General features: G+C 35.6%; 1 pseudogene; it reads right to left on the reverse strand.

The window, feature by feature from the left end:
- Positions 1-1,270: 1,270 nt before the first annotated feature.
- On the reverse strand, positions 1,271-1,793 carry LOC149124975 (protein tyrosine phosphatase type IVA 1-like; annotated as a pseudogene).
- Positions 1,794-6,739: the final 4,946 nt, after the last annotated feature.

A 6,739-nucleotide genomic window follows, 5' to 3' on the forward strand; every position in this document is an offset into this window, starting at 1 on the left:
CAGAAATTTTATGATTAAGAACTTTACAATAACAAAGCTTCACTGCCTCTTCAAAATATTTACTAAATTAAACAGCGTGTTCTACATGTTCTGTTCAAAACATAGGGAACATTTTACTAAAAATATTGAATAGCCCCCTCCTATTCTTTTTTCAGTCCCTCTCTGTTAGATTGTACCTCAGTGTGCAAACATTAAATTAACTGTAAGGCTTTATTTTTGGTCTGAAGACATTGAAAACATGTACTTCTGTACAAAGTAGATTTTCAAAATAGAGGTTTTATATTAACAGTAAATATAAGATTTATAGGAACATTAAATAATCATAAGACTTGGTAAAATAATCAATGCTTAAGTAAACCTAATGTATACTGATATAAATGTGGGAGATGTAAACATGAAGTGAGCAGGTAAATACCCATATAATACATAGTTTTAATTTGAAATGACTGAAGAAATAAACCACATAAGGTCTAGAGTGTTCATAGTTCCTGGAATTTTAAATCTGTATGATACTTAAAAATATACAAGTATTGTGCCAGGTGTTTTAGCACTAAATCAGTCTAAATTTCTTATGTATTGATAAGATTATGGCATGGAAACAGATTTATGATACAACCCAATACTGCATGATTTCAGGAAAGGTGTATTGATACAAATGATAAGCACATTGTAAATGCTAAACAGGAAGAATCTTTTGTTAAATGTCCAAATAGGTTGGCTGTAACCCATAGAGGTTGCAATTCTATCAGCCTCGTGGCCTGGTAAAACTGCTTTTCTTTTATTTTTTTTTAAGATTTATTTATTTATTTGAAAGTCAGAGTTACACAGAGAGAAGGAGAGGTAGAGAGAGAGAGAGAGAGAGAGAGAGAGAGAGAAAGGTTTTCCATCCGCTGGTTCACTCCCCATTTGGCCGCAATGGCAGGAGCTGCGCTGATCCAAAGCTGGGAGCCAGGAGCTGATTCTGGATCTCTCATGCGGGTGCAGGGGCCTAAGGACTTGGGCCATCTTCTACCACCTTCCCAGGCCACAGCAGAGAGCTGGATCAGAAGTGGAGCAGCCAGGAATCCAACTGGCGCCCATATAGGAAGCCGGAACTGCAGGCGGCGGCTCCACCCACTACGCCACAGTGCCAACCCCAAAACTGCTTTTCAATACCTTTAGGAAGCTTCACTAAAGTTATTCACCAAGCCAAGATGTTGGCTATTATGGATGACAAATTAGATCCTGTCTCTTGCTTACTTCCAAGGCAATGGTGTTAGGCACCCCAGTGTTACGGAATGCAAGAGCTGTTTCTATGGCCATTGGTGTCTTCTAAGCACAGCAGCCTCTTAGGATGATATTCTTCCAAATACAAAAGTTGTTTGCTGTTAACAAGGTCCAAGTTGCTTTTGTCTTATGAACTATACTGCATTTTCATATTTTATTCCACCTTCAGTTAATGCTGGGGCAACAAGCACTAGAGCTCTCCTAAGCCTGCAACCCATTGATCAGCACTACAACTACCAGGTTCTTCAAGAAAGTTAATTTTTACAAGACTTAACCAGTCATCAATGATCTGGTTAAACAGTGGTGCACCATCATCAAAAGGCCAATCAAGGACATGAACTACTTTCTTTCTCCACAAGAGTAGTGTCATAAGTTGCTTCACATACTCTTACTACCATGGTCACTCAGTATTTCTTAAGTTCCTAAATAAATCTGGTTAATGTTGCATTGGTTGGATTATGAGTAATAAGAAATTGCATGTTCTTGTATATAACTTCCAAAGGAGCTGGGCAGTTCATTCTAGCCATCTTAGTTTACTTAAAAAAAAAGCAATTAATAGGGTTATGAAAGAATTTAAAAAGAAAAACTGAATACAGAAATATGCGAAGAAACTAAAGCCTACTTCACTATCCTCCACTTTCAATTCTCAGTGCTTTGAGTATGACATTGGGAGCAATGGGAAACGAAATGAGCCTCTTAATAAGAAGCAGCAGTTTTTCAGTCCAGTAATACAGAGGCAATAGAAAGGATTCTCAGTGGATTTCAATTCAACACTTCTGTGTCCAGGCTAACCACGTTTGTGGGGCTTCTTGGTGGAGTAGTGATGAATCTCTACAGTTCACTGTCTGCATAGAGGATGTGCTGTGCCTGGCAGTGATCTCCACTGCCCTTCAGAAATTCCATAAATGTGCGACAAAGAACAGCACAGAACTGTTTTTCTCTATAGGGTTGTTCTCCAGTGCGGTAGGCTCACTAACCAGAAGAACGTTCCACACTGCCAGCAGCTTCACTCTCAGCTCTCAAAGTGGCAGATCTACTTTTTAAAACATGTTATTCAGGTCCTTATTATTCTTATTTATTTTTTAATCCAACTAATCTATCTCTGATTGGTGAATTTTTCAAAAGTACAATATTATATCATAAATCCATTTAGATGTTAAATGACATGATTCACATATTTTAATATGCTTTCTTCCTGTTCTGACATAGTTGCAGCAACATGCAAATGTTACCTGGAAGATTTCCAGGGAGTGTTTCACTGAAGCACAATTGTGTAAAGGTCAAAGGTCAAAACCTTGCCCTGTTGTTAAGCCATCTGGACGTGGAATTTCTTTATCATTTCAATGCTAATTCTTTTTCTATGAACATACTCCTTTTCTTTAATGAAAATCTATGAAAAAATTTTGTTATACTTTAAAAAATAATATAATAGTTCAAGTGGATGAAAGTCATCACTTAGATCTTTATTTGTATAGAACATGACTCCTACCTACTTAGGGTCAAATTCCTTACATTCAAAACATGTTTGGCACTCTTTCCCTTCAAAAGAATGCTTTTCCGCAAATCATTAATTTCATTGTGCTTGTGTAACTGGACACATCTATTATGTTTAGAGAGTGTTCAAAAAGGCTGAAGATCCGAGATGTTAACAGTAAAATGATTGTTCCTGATCTCATACACTGGAAAATGAAAACACATAACTCTCCTTAAAGATTACTGTGAGAGAACAATTAGTGGTTAATTTATTCTCTTTATCTGCAATTCTATTTTTTAAAAATATTGGAGAATTATTATAGCTTATTTGAAGCAAATTCATTTGATTTTTAGAAATAAACAGATTTTTAAAATACTTAAGAAAAACTTGAAAAACTCTGTGCCTACAAATTAATGGTAATAGTTTAAAAGTCCAGATAAAAATATGGAAAGAATATAAAGAATATAAAATTCAATGAGAGGAATAAATATGGCCTATAATCATAAAATTAACGTAATGATGAATAATATCACTGAAGTTATTTTTTTTTGTTTTGACCAAAATTTGTTTTTTAAACTTTATTTAAAGTAAATTAATTTCATATATATAGATTTAGGAACATGGTGGTATTTCCTACCCTATCTTCCCTTCCACCTAGACTCCTACTTTTCCTCTTCCTTCCTATTTTATTCATTCTCTTAATTTTTACAATTATCTACTTTCAGGTTACTTTATAGTAAGTAGTAAGTAGTAGGATTAACCCTACACTAAGTAAAGAGTTCAACAAATAATAATAAGAAAAAATATCCACTGTTCCTTAACAGTAAAGATGAGAACTATAAGTAATCATTGAATCTCAAAATATCAATAAAATACCAAGATTTCATTATGTTAACAGCATGATGTGAAGGGCACTGTTGGAGACTGATGATGAGATTATAAATCAGTGCAATCCAATTGTGAAGAAATTTGGATAAGTACAAAAATGGCAAAATACTTTGAATCAGTAAAACATTTTTTATACAAAAAGAAATACATAGATATGGGCATAAATATATGTAATAGCATGCTTTATTAAAATATCATATATGAAAAAGTTACTCAACCCTCCATAGGCACAAATTGAATTTCCAATAATAATAAATAAATTGCAGCATATTGATATGATACAAGATAATATAGTCACATAAACCTACAATCTTTGAAGGAAATCTATTGCATGAAAAAATATAGTAAAGTATGTTATAGTAGAAAGTAAAAGCTATCTTTGTATTTCTATTTGCAGCTTTTTACATAGACACAAAAATACAGTAATATTTCAAAGAGCACATTCTCAAAAACTAAGAATATTATTGAAAGTAAAATCTAAAATGTTAATAGTAGATAATGACAGGATTGTATGATTTTATTTTGCCTATATTTTAAGTGTTTCTCATAGTTTCCTTGCTAAGTATGAAGATACACAAGAAAATATTTTAATTGGATGTTTTTGGGAGAGGTCATTAAACTTTTTTACTTCTAATTTTAGTTCATCATCAATTATTTGTAGAGTATTAACAAACAAATCAATAATCACTTTCATAATATACAGACTCATTGAGTATTCAGATTCACATATTTAGCTTTGTGTCTCATCCCTTTTATCCAAGTGATTTTAGTTTCAAACATTGTAAAACATTTACATTGTGTGTGAAGTTGTAAAGAACAGACTCTGCTACTCAACATATAGTTTAAGCAGCTATATTGTTTAGAAAATGGAGAAAACAATCCCTGACATCTTTGATAAGAAATGGTTACATAAATATCAACCACAAAACCCAACAGTAAGTGCATTTACTGAAATGAAAGAAATATGGAGGATTTTTTAATTAATTTATTTTTTTGACAGGCAGAGTGGACAGTGAGAGAGAGAGAGACAAAGAGAAAGATCTTCCTTTTCCGTTGGTTCACCCCCCAATGGCTGCTGCGGCCAGCGCGCTGCGCTGATCCGAAGCCAGGAGCCAAGTGCTTCTCCTGGTCTCCCATGCGGGTGCAGGTTCCAAGGACTTGGGCCATCCTCCACTGCCTTCCCAGGCCACAGCAGAGAGCTGGCCTGGAAGAGGGGCAACCGGGAAAGAATCTGGCACCCCAACCGGGTTAGAACCCAGTGTGCTGGCGCCACTAGGCAGAGGATTAGCCTATTGAGCCGCGGGCGGCGCCGGCCAAGGATTTATCTATCCATCAAAAGTATAATGTATTAAGAGTATGAGTTGAAAATTAAGCAGGGAACTGCATTATTATGTAACTCTCTAACCAAAATAATAAAATGGTGAGAATTTTTTTGTGCGTTTATTGCAAAAAATGTTACTCTGAAGATTGCTAGGGCTGGCACTTGTGCCAGCTCAGTGCGAAGTGTCAGGATAAGGCTGTGTTGTAATGCTGCTTTACTAGCAACATGTGCCTGGACTAAAGGGTATTCCCAGACAGCAACGGAGTTCTGGGAATTCCAAGTAGACATACCTTTAAATTGTTAAGCCACCTGAAAACAACTGGGTAATGACAGTGAGAATGATGGGTCAGCAAAGTCAGAACCCTCTGCCTAAGTTGTTCTGATGTTAACAAAGACAGTGAAGGTCATCAATGTACCAAATATTTGTAGATACACACATGCCTGATCTAAACCTTCTTTTGGAACTGCTGAGAACTATAGATCCTCCAATTAGGTGGACCTAGGTGAACCGGTTGGTACTTTTGTCAGTCTTCACACTAATCTTCAATTCTATAAGGAATTCTAAAAGCAATGCTAAAAGGAATATATGGCCAGTGCTGTGGCATAGTGGGTTACGCCTCTGCCTGTGGTGCCAGAATTCCATATAGGTGCCAGTTCAAGTCCCAGCTGCTTCTCTTAGGATCCAGCTTTGTTATAGCCTGGGAAAGCAGTACCATGTGCTTGGTTCTCTGCACCCACATGGGATACCTGAAAGAAGCTCCTGGCTCCTGGCTTTAGATTGACTCAGCTCTGGCAGTTGTGGCCATCTGGGGAGTGAACCAGCAGATGGAAGACTTCTCTGTTTCTCCCTCTGTCTGTAACACTACCTCTCAAAGAAATAAATAAAATCTTTTAAAAAAAGAATATAAAAACAAACATATTATCCAGCAGTTATGCTCCTTAGTATTCAATAAAAGAAACTGAAAACTTATATCCACATAAAAAGTTGCACACCAATGTCTATAGCACTTTTATTCATACTTGCTGAAATTTGAATGCAGCTGAAATGTTATTTGGTAGGAGGATGGCTAGATTGTGATACATTGAAACAATTGAATATTATTCAGTACTAAAAAGAAATGAGCTCTCAAGCTATATGTAGACATGGAAGTAACCTAAATGTATACTACTAGGTGGAAGAAGTCAATCTTAAAAGGCCATGTAGTGCCAGCTGTTCTTGCCTACCCTTTATCAAAATGAATTCACTGAGGGAGTCATATGAGGTTTGCAACACTGGGCTTAATGTTCAGGATTGTCCTGAATGGTTTCCTTAGGGGAATTCCATTCCTAAAGTGATCATGTTTTATAAGTCTGTTATAATGGGATTAGCTCTGTTAGACAAATTTCAGCCCTCTCTTTGGAGGACATATCATTCAGTTTTCGTATGTTGACTTAATTCTGCAGGTCCCTTCCAGCAGCCTAATGGCATTGAGTCAAAATATAGAATTCTGTGTGATGAGCTAGCAAATAAATTTTAAAAATCATGTCTGTTATTACTATCCAATTTCATTATTCCTCCATCCCTGCTCCATTTCCACTCTCTTTTCAATTCAATTTTGGCCTTATTATTTTAGTGGCATCTATAATAATATCTAAATAGCTGCCCCAGAGTACATAAAATTATATTAAAAGTGAAAAAAGCAATATAAATAATTTTAAGTAATACTCTATTGGGTACCTCAAAATAGATGTTACACAATTCCAGAAATCTAAAAGCTATTTGAGAGCAATAACTGTATTTTTAAATTTCC

This window comes from Oryctolagus cuniculus, chromosome 8 (assembly GCF_051225735.1).
Source record: "Oryctolagus cuniculus isolate XC-2025 breed Fujian yellow rabbit chromosome 8, ASM5122573v1, whole genome shotgun sequence".
Taxonomy (NCBI): Eukaryota; Metazoa; Chordata; class Mammalia; order Lagomorpha; family Leporidae; genus Oryctolagus; species Oryctolagus cuniculus.